The sequence below is a fragment of the Amphibalanus amphitrite genome, unplaced genomic scaffold (assembly GCF_019059575.1).
Source record: "Amphibalanus amphitrite isolate SeventyFive unplaced genomic scaffold, NRLGWU_Aamphi_draft 000136F_arrow, whole genome shotgun sequence".
Lineage (NCBI taxonomy): Eukaryota > Metazoa > Arthropoda > Thecostraca > Balanomorpha > Balanidae > Amphibalanus > Amphibalanus amphitrite.
The window spans coordinates 1-17,370 of NW_024881631.1; the positions used below are offsets into that span (position 1 = coordinate 1).

Genomic DNA, 17,370 nt, shown 5'->3' on the forward strand with positions numbered 1-17,370 from the left:
TCGACAAAATGCGTTTTCCTTGGGGGTTATAGCGCATTCCCTAGAGACCCGTGAACGGTGACAACATTTCATCTTTGACCTGACCTGTGGACGTCATCGGGACCCCGAGGTCAATGAAATTTGATTTCCGTAGACAATTGACAGGCCTTTCGAACGCCGTTTGGTTTTGCGGATCCGTCCAGTAGTTTCGGAGATACGAGGGGGGAATAGTTCCCCCCACCCCCCAACCAGGTCGCGTTATAAACAGACCCCACCAGGGCGCGGGTTTTAAAGCTGAATGCTCCAGTGACGTCACTAGGATGCAGTAGGTAGTGGCTGCCATTCCGGCTACGCCCGCTTTAACATCCAAAAGGGTAGGGTGATGGCTCATGCAAATTCTGGCACGGGACCCTAACAGGACGGGCACTAGCAGGACGCGGGCCCTGATCCTGACCGGCTGGCCCTACGTAATGAGGCTGGTCCCCCTATGGATTACTGATCCCCCCGGCGCTAGGATCCTTAACAGTCCGTGCCCCGGGTATCACAGACGACGAGCCCCCGAAGGCCCGGTACCCCAGAAGCGCTTGGCACTTGGCTCTCGCCTATCGGGCACCTGGCACCAGGGCTCCCGACAACGCCGGCAGCACAGGCCTTCGAGGACGGGCCCCAGCGAACAGGTCGATTCCTTTACTATACCTTTACATTGACCGATTTAACGTTTAACCATTATGCATATAGGAGGCGACATGGTTATGGAGGTATAGTCACGATGAAGACTTTTACCGAAACTGATACTGTAGTATCCAGATCTGTCAAAGGCAATGCAAACAGGTGTAATAAACATATGTAGACCATTCTGGCTGCCGGGTCCCTGGAAGAACGAGCCACTGCAGGCCTAGTCCCGCAACAGGCCTTTGAAGGTCAAAGCCCCTCCCCGAAGACGGGTGGGTCTCTGGTTTACTTGGGCACTCAACGGCACGGGTCCCCTGATTGGCCGGCTCCCCGAAAGGACCCAGTCGGGTAACCAGAAGGGTGGGCCCCATGTAGCTAGGACCCCTTTCAGCCCAGGCTCTAGCAGCACATGGCCCAGAAGCCAGGCGCCCGGTCATCCGGGACCCCTAACCTCCCTGCAGGTCCTCTGAGCACTACAACTCCTAGAAATACGGGTCCTTGGTATATCAAGGACCCCCTTCACGTGGTCCCTCACTGTTGGTCCCAATGGAAAAAACGGGTCCCTGGCACGAGCACAGGTGACAGGTCCCCTGGACGCCCTGGCCTAGACAAAAACAGATGTCGATCACGTCCCCTGAATTCCGTCCACTGCCCTAACCGGGAGTCAAGCCCCCCACCCCCAACCTCTGGAGGTCAAGCCCCCGGACCTCTGGAGGTCAAGCCCTCCCCTGAAGGTCAAGCCCCCCCTTGGAAATCGTGTCTTCCTAAGGAAAATCCGTATCCGCGCCTAGCTCCTTTAACCAGCGCCCCGCCGGGGATCCGGATTTCTACGCCCCTGCTGGGGGGGGGGGGTTGAACACCCCCCATTCTAACTCGGCTCCTGGACCACGTAGTGATACGCGGAAGGCGGCGTTCGAAAGCGCGCCAAAAATAATGAGAAAATCACTTCAGTCACTTTTTGGTCAGGTCAAAGGTAGGTCAAAGGTCAGGTCACCAGAGGTCATTGAAGTCAAAATTTCGCCGATTTTCAGGTCGAATGTCGACAATTCCAAAATGCCAAGCATAACTCGGGAAGCAATAGAGCGCCGCGGAAAAGCGCATCGATAGCCCTATTAGGCCATTTCTGAGTAATTCTCTCAGATTTGACCTAGCGTCAACGGTTTTGCCTGCAGGGGGCAAAAACTGCCAAAATAGCCTATTTTTTCGGAAACAGTTTTCTGTAATAACTTTTGACCCAAGCTTTGCACTAGTTACTTTTACGGCATCGTGTTCCTCTCGTCAAGCGCATCGAAGAACATAATTTGACCTTGGAAGGTCAACTTGAAAATTGACCTCAGGTCAAGGTCAGACCTGACCGGAAAGGGTCATGTTGCATATCAGTCGATCCGTATCGTCGAGCTGAACACATCTAAGGCGTTTTCATCGCCCTATCATGCTTCTATCAAAAGTTATTCGCGAAAAACTGTTAGATACCATTCGTGACCTGAGATGACCTCAAGGGCATAAACAGGGGTCATGGATACCATTTTAATGCTCAGTGTGTCTAAGTTCCTTGTAATTCAGTGTTCGGTAGTGTTTATAATGGCTTTCGTCCAAAAGAGGCGCCTTTCAATTTTCTCCCATTGACTTATGATGGGGAGGGTCGCAAAATTGACCTGACCTTAGGTCACCGATATCAAAATTCCGAGATATACATTTTATACATACTACTGATCTTAGGAATCGCTGAAAGTTTCAAAGCGATGGGTCACTCGGTGTAGCTGTGGCAGACATTGAAACTTTTTATGAGGTGAGGTCACTTCAAGTGATTTGGTGACCTGACCTTGAACGACCTTGGTCTGAAATTTTTACATGTGTAGAATTGATGTATGATAAGGTGTGCCAAAAACGGCGGCGATATTCGCGAAAAACCACAGGGGGGAGGGGTGTTCAAACACCCCCCTTGTACATACACAATCACAAGGCACAAATATAGGTACACAGTACACACACGGCAATTAATGATTTTGGTTTTAGGGGCACCCGACTGCCACATCATTTGGCTCATATGACACGCAATGGGCAGACCAGTCACACGCCCTGGGGAAACCACCCACTGACTTTCGCAGCGTTCAAGAAAACAAAATCGCATCATAAATTGATGTAGAAAGCTCTTATAAAGGATGGAGTCCATCAAAAACCAAACATGGGATAAAGCACAACAAAACAAGCAACGACTGAAAAATTAAACGCTCTTTTAAGTCACAATTGCATGCACCTAAACCCAATAAAAAACACAAGCCGTAGATTTGTTTAGCTAACTGGAATGCATAATGTATGGCTCTTACCGTGGTACTTTTGAAGGATCACAGGATTCAGGTTCTGCGCTGGCTCCCACGTAGGCATCCTTTGGAAAAGGAAAGGATGTCAGAAGGCCAGCTTAACAAAAAAACAAAAAAAAACAATCAAGTAGAAGTGGATTATCTTTGGAAGCTAGATGGCTTCTTTCTCGCGGCGTCGCACCGTAAATGTTCCATGTCACCGGTATCTCGGGATCTTTAGCCCCATTCCCTGCGAGTGGGGAAAGATTCCGTCATCCTCAGGTTTTCAATGGAATCCTCCATGGCAAGACCCCTAGCACAAATGCAAAACACAACCTTCGGCCCGCGACACCCAAACAAGGCGTCGCCCTTAGGTAGTTGAATTATGTCGCGAGTGTGTGCGTGAAATAAAATAATGTGAGTGAATTATTTCAATTCTAAACCCATAAATTTCGACCAGTTAACATGCTAAAGAATGTCTTTTATTCACTACTGGTTAGGCAGAATGCAGTTTCTGTAGTTTAAAAGGAACCTAATCAATAAAAATAACTGATTTAACGTAAAAGCATATCAATGTCCTTTTCACAATGACGTTTCCAACGGGTTCAGAGGCCTATTCGGTGATTCCCAAACCAAGGAATGAATGACCCTAGCCATCAGACCGATCAATGAATCGTTTTCTTTTTTAACCCTAGTGCACACAAAGTGTCGAGGCTACCCGCATCGACACAATATACTGCATATGTTGAAACAGGGGCCAAGAAAGACCATGCTATTACTGCGATAACCACCAGGACATTCCAGCAGGATGACGCAACCAAACGCCCACTTTGAACAACCATGGAAAGAACCAGAAGGCCTGGTCCCTTTATCTCAAGAGCCAGCGGTCCCACCGCATTCCCGGGAATAGATACAAGTACATGATACGATGAAGTCTGCACACCAACGGAATTCATGAGAAAATATGCAAAAACAAAATTGTTTGTCCAATCGGTCACTAAGATATTGAAGGTGTCCCACTTCTCCCGCGTCCCAGTTATCCCCACTCTCCAACGCTTACCTGAAACCTTGCCACTTGATGAGGTACATCATGTTGCCGTCTTTCCACTGGTGGGCTAATATTCTTTCCACAAAATAGAGATCCTGAAAAAATCGATTCCGTCAATTACCTTTTCTTCAATTTAGCTTAACTAATTGGTAAGTTCGCCCCCCCCCCCTCCACGTGTTCCTAATGCACTGTTAGCTTTAGTGTTCAGCCTGCAAAAAGAGGCTGATGATAGGTAATAGTGGCGCGTCGTCTTATCGATATCAGCTATATAAAAGAGAAGTTAAAAACTAATCTTTCAAAATCCGAAATTAAATCGTAATTGTTGATGAAACATTTTGCCTTATTTTGCTCAAGGCAACATTTGGCCATCAATCATAACTTGGCCGTTTTATCTGTAACTTGGCTCATTACTAATTGCTTAGATTATAACCGATTAAGAGCAAGTACGCAGGAGAAATTAAACATTACGTTCAATACAATTTTAGCGTCTCTTTAAATTAATACCACAAGAGATAGTCCCGACCAGACACACAAGTAGGTGCAAGTGAGGCGCCATTGCATATTGTGTAGGCGCTACCTGGCTGCTTCCGCGGGACTTATCCCTTTAATAATGCCCTCAGTAAAAGTTGTATCAGCAAACCAGGTTTGACCCACAGTAAACCTTCATGAAATTGTCTGCTAGCTAAGCATTAACAAAATGAGAAACAATTGTGGTGCTTACGAAATATGAATAATGTCTTTCGCATATGGATACTGAACGAACACTTACCTGAACAGTTTTCGCCACTTTCCTCCTTCGTCCAGAAGTAACAGCTGCTGGTCGCTTCTAAAAAAAAAAAGAAATATTACCTCACTTCAATTGACACACCATGATTTAAAAAAAAAATAGAAGGGTTATCATGGTAACACGCAATTCATCATTCATAATTCGGGTAGAAAGGAATGATTAATTCATTTACATGCGCCCCCTTAACCTGCGCCCTGCTGGGGGGGGGGGGGGTGTTTGAACACCCCCCTTATGGTTTTTCGCAAATATCTCAAAAACGGCGCTCGTTTTTTGTACGCCTTATCACACATCAATTCTACACATGTTGTGAAAATTTCAGACCAAGGTCATTCAAGGTCAGGTCACCAGGTCACTTGAAGTGACCTCACCTCATAAAGTTTCAATGTCTGTCATAGCTACACCGAGTGACCGATCGCTTTGAAACTTTCAGCGATTGCTAAGAGCAATAGCATGTACAAAATGTATATCTCAGAATTTTGATATCGATGACCTAAGGTCAGGTCAATTTTGCGACCTCCCCATTATAAGTCAATGGGAGAAAATTGAAATGCGCCTCTTTTGGACGAAAGACATTATAAACACTCCCAAACACTGAATTACAAGTAGGTTTAGACACACTGAACATGAAAATGGTGTCCGTGACCCCTGTTTATGCCCTGAGGTCATCTTAGGTCACGAATGGTATCTAACAGTTTTTCGCAAATAACTTTTGATAGAGGCATGCTAGAGCGATGAAAACGCCTTAGATGTGTTCAGCTCGACGATACGGATCGACTGATATGCAACATGACCCTTTCCGGTCAGGTCATGACCTTGACCTGAGGTCAAATTTTCAAGTTGACCTTTCAAGGTCAAGTTATAGTTCATTCGATGCGTCTTGACGAGAGGAACACGATGCCGGTAAAAGTAAGCTCGTACAAGGCTTGGGTCAAAAGTTATTGCAGAAAAACTGTTTCCGAAAAAATCGGCTATTTTTGCAGTTTTTGCCCCCTGCAGGCAAAACCGTTGACGTTAGGTCAAATCTGAGAGAATTACTCAGAAAGGGCGTTAATAGGGCTATCGAATGCGCTTTTCCGCGGCGCTGTAGCTCTATTGGTTCCCGAGTTATGCGTTGGCTTCTTGGAAATTGTCGACATTCGACCTGGAAATCGGCGAAATTTTGCCTTCAATGACCTCTGGTGACCTGACCTTTGACCTTGACCAAAAAATTGACCGTAAGTGATTTCGTCATTATTTTTGACGCTCTTTCGAACGCCGCCTTCCGCGTATCGCTACGTGGCCCAGGAGCCGAGTTAGAAGGGGAGGGGTGTTCAAACACCCCCCCCCCCCCAGCAGGGCGTGGAAATCCAGGACCCCCAGCCGGGCGCGGGTTAATGTAACTCACTCACTCACTCACTCACTCATTCACTCCCACTAATCCGCGCCGAGCCGGGAAGGGGCGTCTGGACCAGTCTGGACGGCCAACCCGTATTTTTTCTGAGCTGAGCGGAAAATTACCGTGCGTAGCGCCGCCAAACTTTGCCTACGTTTTCGGCCGTTCCTCTCAACAAAAGTTAGTTTTACTATCCTGTGTTAGTTAGTTTGTTAGTGTTGGTTACCCTGTGATGATCTACTCGCATCACCTTGAATTTAAAAATCAATTTTCTGTCCTTCACATACGTCTCGAAAGGGAAGGGAAATAATTAACAGCTCAAAGAACAATGGGTCTTTTATACGCGCAACGAAGGAGAATGATGGTTAACCCTACTTCCCCATTCCCACTTTAATTTAAGGACATATTTCTAACTTTTGAGGCAGTGAAACTGCCTCTCACGATTCACAGGCACGGCAGAAGTAACTCAATACAGAATGGTTCTTTCGAAATAAATATTACTTTATTTATTTGGATATGGAGATTGTTAAATGCAGACACATAAAACAGATTGGATGACCCCACATCTTACCTTGCGTACATTAGTACCAGACAGCATCTTGGACTATCAAAGTGGCCTGAACATCCAAGCTACCTGAAAAGAAAGCCTGCATGTAAGATAGCTAACAAGTCACCTGGAAAGAAAGCCTGTATGGTGAGATTTTTCTGTAAGCATTTATCTTTCTTTAGCCGCTTTTAGTAACTAAGGCAGAAAGAAGACAATCTGTATGGCCAACGGGCATGCAGCAGGTGACTCATAATTTTTGTTGCCACTGCAATTTTCCAACAACGAATTGAATTAAAAGGTCAAGAAAAATAGACTTTCAAACAAGGTATTAACGGTTCCTAGTACAATGCACTCTAGAGCTGGCCTTTACTCCTCACTTGAAAACCTTACATTGTTGACCTTCTCAACAACACACTTAGGTATATAGGTACCATTATATTTTATGAGGCAACTGGCATTATGCCTTCAATCGCTACATTTAAATGGCTGAGATGTGTGCAATTTGCAGTGTTATACACAAATGATGCTAAAAGGTCAGTTGTATGGTTGAGTACGGCATGTTGGGCAACTTAAAAAATAAAAAAAACTGGGCAAAGGACACCGCTGTATACAGTATACACCCTTAAACCATATTCCGGGCGGGCTCTGAAAGGTAAGATTCCGGGCAGGCAGGGCAGGCTTATCAGCCCCCCGTTATTTCTCGAAAACCACGCATCGACGCAGCAAACGGCGTTTGATAGGTCGGTCAAAGAGCTACAACTTTTAAATAAAAATGCGTCAGGTCAATATTGAGGTCACCAGAGGTCATAAAAATAAAATGTTATTGAAATAGTAACCTAAGTATAGTAGATAAAACTTTTGAATAAAGACATAAAATTGACACCATTGTGCTTCTCTTGTCGAGGCGATTCGAAACAAATACTTGATGACCTTCATTAAGGCCAATTTAAAACTTGACCTCTGGTGGGGGAGAGGTCATGACCCAATAGGGGCGGGGTTGATACGTCACGTTGTATAGCAAACGACGCGTGACTTGGCAAGGCAAGCAGTTTGGTGCCACTTACATGTCTTTAGCGCCAATTTATCATGGTTTATTGACAAGCAACTATTGATGACCTCGCACGAACTCAGATGACCTTTTCCTGTCTCTGTCAGTAAATGATACCTGGATCGTCATAGATGATTCAATATGTCAAAATCCTGAAAGACTTGAGTGGTTTTGACTCGTTTCCACAAAGCGGTGCGCATTTCAAATTTATCCATAGGCTTGTAATGTAAAGATAATGAATCTGACCTGACCTTACCTCAGGTCATAGATATACAAATTCTGAGATATACAAAATGGACATAACGGTAGGTCATTGGGGGACCCACCCATAAGTTAAGGTCATAAGGCCAAAGTGGGTCTTAATTTCATTAAAGGTGACCCATAAGATAACAAAATGCTAAAACTGAGCTGAAAACCATTTGGGATTGAGAGACTCTTCAAGCTTTGGCCTATTGACAATACACTAAGAGGTCATGACCATAAAATGTCTTTGAATGACCTAGTTAGGCGCGGGAACCGGGGGGGCTAGCGGGGGCTGAGCCCCTCCAACTTTTCGGCTGGGGGGCTCATTATGTATTTGAGCCCCCCCCCCTCCTCACAGCTGGAGGAATCAAAATCGGAAATCTACCAACATAATTTCATAGATTCATACAGAGGCACAGGAACCGGGGGAGGGGGCAGTGAGGGAAGCTTGCCCCCACAACTCTGGGGCCGTGGGAGCAGTGCCCCACAACTTTTCATGAGACCAGGAACTATTAGGGCAGCTTGTCCTCCCCAAATTAGGGGTAAAGTTAGAAGGGCTCAGCCCCCGCTAGCCCCCGGTTCCCGCGCCCGGCGCCACTGCCCAAAACCTACACTTATAAACATGGTGTTTTCCCCTAAACTGGATTCAGATTGGGATCCTGAACACAAGTACATACTTCAAACAGGTTAGTGCACAATGTAGGGCAGCCCTGCATTTTGTTGAATTGATCCGGAGCCAGAGTACCTACATCATTAATTGACCCCGAGGCCTGAGATCTTGTAAAGAAATAGCAAGTAGCGGCTAGCCACATTTCAAGGGTAGTCGTAAAGCAGGCGTAACACTTCTTTTAGCAACCAAGGAGAGGTGCTGTAGGTTAGGTTGTAGGTTGTAGGTTTTAGGTGGTAGGTTTTAGGTTTTAGGTTGTAGGTTTTAGGTTGTAGGTTTTAGGTTGTAGGTTTTAGGTTGTAGGTTGTACTGGTTAGGTCAGGTTTGGTTAGGTTTGGTTAGGTCTATTTTGGTTTGGTTTGATTAGAAAGCATCTCTGGGTATAGTGACCATCCGGCCCCGCTCCTTGGTTGCAAAAAGAAGTTGAAGTGTGACGCCTGCAAGTCCGGCCCAAACAATCGCATGGCAAATCGGTACTCTGCAATACCAGTATCCAACAAATAGATGTCTACAAATAATTTCCACTTACCTCACAGACTTCAAAAAGCTCCCAGCACAAAAAAAAACACAAATTAGTACCACCCAAAGCTTTATCTCTTCCAAATCCCAACACTGACACCGCCACGTGGTGAGCCGTGCCGCGCCGATAACACCGCAACAAAAAACAGTGTTGTTGCAACTACACAAAACTTCATCATACTCTAATTCACGGGTTTCTAAGATACATAATATAATTAATTTATTTTTACACTTTTTTAAAAATAAAACAAACGTCTATTTTGATCGCTTCACATTCCACAGACCACACTATAAATCATATCATGTTACGTTTTTGCTGCATGCCCGCGCTAGCCCGCGCTGATCAAGGCGTGCGTTTCCGAGCTTCAACACAGAGCCAGCCGATGGTGGCGCCGTCTGTGGCAGATATTGGAACTACGAACCATCAAATTTTTTAGTTTAGAGATAGATGGCGCCTAAGGTGGACAATTTTTGAGTCCACCGAAACAGACTTGTTCTTTCGGATACGTTTACGTCCAGCTAAAAGGTGTTCTGTGCGTTTATTTTTACGTGGACTTTTTGGGTCCACCAAAACAGAATGTCCACAGTAAATCAGAAAAAAATCTTGAAAAGTCCACCTAAACCAGAATTTGGAAAGCCAGTAGGCTACTAACAAATGACCACTTTGGCATTTGCGGCAAATCCCGGTACGGTATCGTCACGCTAAAATCGCTTATAATTTACATGTTCGTCGAATAAGCAAATTAGAAATAAATATTCATGACGATTTCCGTCCGCTTCGCATTGCTTACCGACGATATCACCTCACAGGCATAAACCGTTGCGACTGGCGGCGGGGCGGCCGCCGCCTTCGACAAACAATCGCGGCAAAAGAGAAAAATGACACGCAGACGCAGCTGCTTCTACCCTCACTCATCTTTTCCCCGAACTTCGCTACCTCACTTTCCCTTCAATTTCGCCCAGAGTCCTACAGTTTTTTTCCTAATAATTGGACTTCTGGGCTTCCAAGCTGTCAGTGTCATGGTCAATGTCGGTGGTGGCAGCGGCAGAGCGAAGTCGTTCGGCGTAATTCGGATGTTTTCTCCTTTGTTTTGCTGCATTTGTCTCGCCTTTTCCCCGAGATCCGGGGGTCCTCCGCTTCTCCGTGCCTTTTCCTTAGCTTTTGGCGCAGGTCAATCCAGGGCCCAGGCCATGACATTTAATGACGTCCTCTGGTGCCGGTTGATGTAGGCGTTCTCTACGTCAGTGGAAACCCGCAGATCGATGTGGTAGCCATCGATGCAGCCTGTAGATCACACACCACACACACACGCACACACACGCACATACACGGTTATCTCAATTACAATGCTGTATGTTAGGACAATCAGCTTCATAAAACCATGAAGCTTCTTTCCTTGTTGGCTTTGTTGAAATATGCAATGGTTTTATGTAAGTTTTTGTAGGCTTCAATGTCTTTACGATGAAAGCATGCATAGCATGATCTTTGACAAAAACTTAACACTAAATCTCATTTATCTGAATCCAGCACTGGGACATGGCACCTTCCTTTTAAAACGTTGTGCTCCTGTTACCACTGCTGGACTTACCAATGACATCTGGCAGCCTTGCTTTCCCATGGAACTGTGCCTGGAGGGCACGGGTAGCCTCATGTGTGTTGGGGAAAGCTATGAGTCCCATCAAGCGATTCACAATCGCTCCCACGACCCTGTGCACTGCGCGGTACACCGTAGCTTTGCTTGGGCCGTGCGCATCACCCACTACCTACGTGGTAGAAACTTCCTGTTGCCAGGAAGTTGAAAAAGACGGATGGGTTCCAATAGGATTAGTAATGAAAAAATTACCTTGCTCACAAGGCCATTTCCTACAGAAATTACATAATGTCCCTTGTCTCATGTCCTGAGATTTATTTTGCAATTGTGTAATCAAGGCCATGGCTGAACTTGTTGAGAAAACACAATATACCTTCAGATGCATGTTGATTGTTGGCACAAATGCTGTTTACTGTTGTCTTAACAAAAGTTACTACTAGCACACATTGCATCACTTGCCATCTGGCAGCCACTATTACCTTAAGTGTTAAAAAGCAGGACAATGCTATTGCACCCACCGTAGTGTCAGGAGGAGTTGTTGTTTGGGAGTGAGGGCGTTGTTTCTCTAGGTGTCGTGCTGTAGATCGTCACCGATGAAGTGGAGGATTTTCTCCACTACAGCTCGCTCCAGACGAAATCTCTCCCTGAAATTCACCCTGGGGGGTAGGGCTTGGTGGGGGGGGGGGGGGGGAGGGGGCACCAAGCCCTACCCCTCAGCCGGCAAGGGTTGATGTCAACAATATGCAATATAATACGTCCATAATGCTCTAGCACAGCCCCCGTTCACGAGCTTCAGAATTCCTTTACCGTGACGTCATCACGGCGCATGAATTTTCCTTCACCCATAGAAATGCATGCAAAGCATGGTGTGTTTCAGGCGGGCTAAGGAGAAATCTAAGGCCTACATGTGTTCAAAAGACGTACCACTAAGCCAATGGATTCGTCTCATTACGATAAATGGGGTTGAAATAGAAAAAATCGGCCTATATTTGACTAAAATGGGCCTATCAAATGGTCCTTGCAACTCATAATGAAGGATTTCCTCTGCGTTAAAAAAATTGTTTCTTGTGATTTTTATCAGCTACAGGGGAAATCCTTCATAATTGCTACCAGATTACTACCATATTCCCTCGCATTTCTGTTGCGCATTGCCTCACAAATCAGAGTTTTGTGTAGTTTATATTAATTTAATTGTCATATTTCGACTGATTTAGGCGATTTTCAATTATTTCAACGCAGCATGGATCAGATAGCTCTCATAGTTTGCTGAAGAATTTGGCTTTTCGTTTTTTCTCACAGACAATGACAATAGGTACAAAAACAATGTAATAAGACCAGACGTTTCGACAACAAAGTGCCTTCGTCAGTGGAAAAACAAGATATAGGCTTTACATCGATAAAAAATATAGAAGACGACCAGCCTGCACGAAATACAGTTTTACTTTTTTGAAATACAGGTTATATCTAATCTCGCACTAACATGTTATATCGTTCTTCTGTCTAAACTATTCTGTAAGTCATAATCACAGCATTGGAATCGACACATTGACACATTATAACAGAGACACTCCTATGTATAGATATAGCTATTTGTTTTTTAGCACCATTTTCGCACCTATCCCAATCCTGGACCAGCTGTAGAAGCCTGGCTTTATGTTAACGGTGTCTTCAAGTAAAATATATGCAGCTTCCATGGCTCTCCTAATCGGTTTTTGTACCTATTGTCATTGTCTGTGAGAAAAAACGAAATGTCTGACTCTTCTAATTTGGCTTTTGCTTGGTTATTTTCAAGTTATCTGTGATTTGGTGCGCCGTGATCGTAGCATTATACAAATTACCTATATCAACTTCAAAAATTGAATCAACTTTTGAAGTGAAGTTCACATGAAAAATCAAAAGTTCAAGCATAATAATTGTTTAAACATAATGATGCAACATGTGTCTCCCAGATGGAACTTACATTTCAATTAAAAACTAAAAATGGAAAACAGAAGATGGATCTGCGGAGTTACTGAGATCACAAGGTGCTCTTGATTGTTGGTAATTGAAGATGTTGAGAGAACTTGTGAATCTGCATACCAGTCCTGACTTGCTTGATTGTTTAAAACTATTTTAATTCTCATAATTGTGTAATGTGTAGTGACTGTGCACACTGCGCAGCACATGTGCGCAGAAATGTGCAGGTGGCTGGTAGGTGGGTTAAACTTCGGAGATGCGAATTAGGATGTCAGTTATAAAATTAATGGTTATGCCTTGTAGAGTAAGCTCTGCTGTTTTTTTTGTAATTGTCTTTTTTATAATTGTAACCTACAATGCTGTTAGTTTCATTTTTATTTAAATGCTCGACCAGAATTTGCACTTGTTCATGCATGAATGGCTAAGTTTGGGGTGTTTATTCAACCTTGACTGCTCAAGTTTTTCAAAGGCACATGACACAGCACGGCTAGATCAGCTGGTACCTACCTGTTGACTATTTTTGTTTTTGGTGGTGATTTGTTTGCTGTTTGTCTTTTGCAAGGTGGTCAATGAAATAAAATAATGCATTATTTTGGAATGTTTCCTTGACAGAAGCCAGGAGCCGGATTGATGTGTGCTGGTGAATGAGATGGTTCAAAAGCATTATCTGATGTTTTTCAATGTGCATAAGCCATAACATCCCTTTCATACGCTGAAGTTTTAATAGCTTCTCAGTCTCTGTCATTTTCCTGAAATATTGGTGTACAGTAGATAAGAGATATCAGTGCCTTCTCAGAGGTACCTGCCTTCTGCTGGATGAATATTTAATTGGTTGGACGAAATGGACAGGTAGCCTTATGATAATGTAATGTGAAATCTTATTTCTATAAAACTTTGAAAATGAAGTTCTAATTATTCATATGTGCATACATTTTTGATGACTAAGAAAGTTTTCCACAAGAGTAGAAAATGTTGGAAAGTCTATCAAATAACACATTCTGAAGGCTCAATGCTGACAGAGTGCTGCCTCAAAGAATAACTGACTTGCTGGGTTACGAATATCTCTTTATTTTAATTTTCAAATGTAATGTACAATACATTGCAGTGAAATAACAAAATAGTGCAGTAAAATAGTATTGGCGACGATCAAACAACACGTGCGCCATTGATGTCTGCAAAAATTGCTACCAGATTGCTACCAAATCCGTGACGTCACCACGGCGCCTTTATTTCCCTAGTGAACCAACCTGATTAGTAAAGTAATCTTGCTCTAGCAGTAGTCCATAATGCCTGAATTTGCCGAAATGTCATTCATATACACCCTGATGACTGAAATACGCCAACAAACATACTTTACTTACTCACAACCTTCTTGACACCAAGATGCTGATCAGCAACGAACTCCTTAATGGGAAGAAACTCGATGTCGTCGAGGCATCGCGACAAACCTTCGGTCTCCAGTTTGGGGCTTGAAAACCCCGCCTCTTGATGACAGACTGTGTTCTGTGAGCAAGATGAACGCACGTCTCATGCATAGTCATATATATTGAATATGCCTATAGGCAAATAGGCATATAGAAATGTTTTATCAATGGGCTAACCCGGCACAGACCATCCGTTTCAAGTTGTCAAAGTTGACCTCAGATCAACCGTTCAGGCGCTGGAGGTCAAGTTCACCGTTGTCAAGCACGTTTTGTCTTGCCTTACGTGTTTTCTAAAATAACCTCGGAGCTCCTGATGTTGTTACGCCCTATTTCTGACCGCTATCCGCCATGTTTAAGATTGGGTTAACATGAGCATTAGTGACGCTGTCAAGTGTGTACCTGCGCGATGATGTTGCCGGTAGTGTTGTCCATAATCGTATAGGTGCCGTACGATGCTGAAAACCCAGGGCTGTCGTTTTAACAATCACCTGAGGAAAGATAATTCCCGTTATCCTTTGTTCACAGCAAAATTAATCAAGGGCCATCGGCAAACTACTACATACAAACTATTCCTGAATTGTAATCAACGATTGGTTTGTAATGACCCGTTGCTGTTTTTTTTTTTTTGCCGCCTAATAGAACTGAAAATCAACCTAGATTGACTGTGGTAAGGTGATAGTATCTGGAGAAATGATGTACTCGAGTTGACAATTATTACTCATACAAATAAATAACATGTTGCATGTAAGTCCACATGCTACTTGTATGCAATGCAATACAATTGTAGAAATATATATTTGTAAGACCCGAAAATGAAGAATAAAAACGCGAATTGGACATAAACTAACGGACAGATTTATTTTGCCTTCATGATTGCTCATCATCTTATAAAAAGGAACACACATGGTGTTTTAAATTTTAAATAAAAGAACATGGTTTCATTGGGTGCAGTAATAAAGAGGAGATGGAAATAACCGACCAATCATGTTCTTCAATTAAAAAAAGATACTTGGTTTAGTTGAAAGCACTACAAAACAGAACAGAGATGCTACTAACCGGCAATGATGAGACCATCAGGTGAAGCATCCGTGGCCGCCTCCCTGTTAGCTCTCAGCGTTGCCTCATAGGTGTCCCGTACCACTGGTTGAACAACTTTGTTGGTTATTCTGTAGAAAGTGGTATGACTGAGCCTTCCCATGTTTGCGAACTGCAGCAGTCTGTCCACTTTCGTCTCGTGACACCCGCTAAAGGCCACCGCGGAAGCCCACACAGTGTCCATAACTGAAACTTGGCCGATCTTTTCTGTTGACGTCCACTTCTTACGCACCTGCTTGCATTTCTGATAAGTCTGAAAAACGGAAAAGATAAAGTTAAGCAATCTTTGACCATTCGGGTGAGCACACATAATGCACATCTAAATACATAGGCCTACATATAAACAGTGACGGGGACGAGATACTGGTCCCACTGCACAGTGGGGATTTTTCCGATCTATCGCCTATTAATTCAAAAAATATTTTTTGGATTTTTGTTTATTTTTTGTGTCAGTAGGGCTAAGAAATGTCTGAATTTTTCATATATGGCATTGTTTTATCTGTATGTCCACAGCAAAACTAGGAAAAATGCGCCCAAAGTTCACACTCAAGCGTGATTACTCAATGGGCTCAGCAAGGCCCGAAAGTATAGCTCAATTTCATTGTCCTGTCCTGTTGGTTTTAATCTTGCGAGGTCTTAAAGTTGCATATCGTCTGAAAGGCACCTTTATTAGGAATGGAATGGCAAACAAAGTATGCCACAACCTTACTAAGGTCACAAAAATACCCTTTACAAAAACCCTTACAGACACCATATTGGAGGAATGGTATTCTAAATAAATGTAGGAAATCAACAATGTTCTCCACACTTTTCCACTCCGAAATATATCCTATCGAATTCGCCACTTTCTTCTGCACAAGACAACGCATAGTTTGGCTGCCGAAACTTGCCTGAACACGGAATATTCACATTAGAGTATCTTAACACCCCACTCGAGGAGCGCTAGGGCAAACAGCACGATATAGGTATGTTCCGGACATAGGAGAATAATTTTACTTAGTGATTTATATGATGCATATTTTCTGAGACACATTCATTAGGAATAGGATGACAAGCGTAAATTATACGTACCGTAACCTTATTAACCATCGCACTTGTGGGGAGGGGGAGGGGGAAGGGGTCGGAGAAAACCCCATGGTTTTCCGCAAATTACTCGCGCAAAAAGCGGCCGATCGCGCCGAAACTTTCGGTACCCTCGAGATCATCAATTTTACATCTAACCTAAAATTTCATGACTCTGACCCAACTGACCTTTGACCTGTGGCATATTTTTCGAGACCATGTTTGGCCGGAATCGCGATTCGGCGTATGCCAGCTCACATTATCCGCGGTTTCCAGTCTTTTTGTGGTTTTAAACGTTCAAATATGTGAAATGATGTTGGTGCCATGCATAATGGTGGGTGTCAAGGTCACGTGAAGGTCAAGTCAAGGTCATTGACCTTTTGGTGACCTTGGTTCACTTTTTCGAGTTTTACTTGTTTCTAGGTAGTTTTTGGTGCTGATTTCGATTTTAGCAGCCATTTGAATATTTACGAAGTAGTTCTAGTGCCTTCGGTCCATGTTACGAAGCTATCAGTAGTAGGTGACACTTCTATGAATGGCCGGCAGGACGCCTACTAATTAACCTACCTGACCTGACCCGACCTGGCCTAAATGCATAAAGATATCGTCTGTGATCAAAACTAACATAAAATTCGTGATCAGCACCCCAAAATACCCCGTAACACCCTAACTTTGCGAAGTTTCAAGATGTCTCGATTTCCCAACTTTAGTTGGGTCATTAAACTGACTTGGAAGGTCAGCTTATGACCTTGGACTTTGAAATTGGATATATTCGGCCTAATTTCGTCATAGGCAGCACGCTTGACTTTTCCGCGAAGCTCTAGCTTGATCAGGGGCCAAACGGCTGAGCGGGGGGTCCAATTGAACCCCCTATACTATGTTGATTATGCACATTTACAGGTAAAATTCTCACCAGGACACACCAGCCAACATCTATGCACAATCTGGCTACAATTCTACCTATGGTTTGCCCTCTACGAATAAATACGTGCTAGATCGGAAAAATCCCCACTGTGCACTGGGGGAAGGGGTACCGACCTAGCCTGGGGACGATGAAGG

The 17,370-nt window shown here is 43.9% G+C and overlaps 2 long non-coding RNA genes across 4 annotated transcripts; both read right to left on the reverse strand.

The window, feature by feature from the left end:
- Window positions 1-2,581: 2,581 nt before the first annotated feature.
- Window positions 2,582-9,866, reverse strand: LOC122382263. Of its 3 annotated transcripts, XR_006256654.1 has the most exons (6): window positions 9,492-9,509; window positions 9,193-9,379; window positions 6,730-6,792; window positions 4,769-4,825; window positions 4,012-4,094; window positions 2,582-3,037 (listed from the first exon to the last, which is right to left on the reverse strand). It is a non-coding gene; the product is annotated as an uncharacterized LOC122382263 (long non-coding RNA). The 3 variants fall into 3 exon arrangements; XR_006256652.1 differs by having other exon boundaries at window positions 2,585-3,037; window positions 9,193-9,866; XR_006256653.1 differs by lacking the exon at window positions 2,582-3,037 and adding an exon at window positions 3,099-3,201 and having other exon boundaries at window positions 9,193-9,866.
- Window positions 9,867-13,157: 3,291 nt separating this feature from the next.
- Window positions 13,158-15,589, reverse strand: LOC122382264. Its single transcript, XR_006256655.1, has 3 exons — window positions 15,211-15,589; window positions 14,554-14,642; window positions 13,158-14,233 (listed from the first exon to the last, which is right to left on the reverse strand). It is a non-coding gene; the product is annotated as an uncharacterized LOC122382264 (long non-coding RNA).
- Between the last annotated feature and the right edge of the window lie 1,781 nt (window positions 15,590-17,370).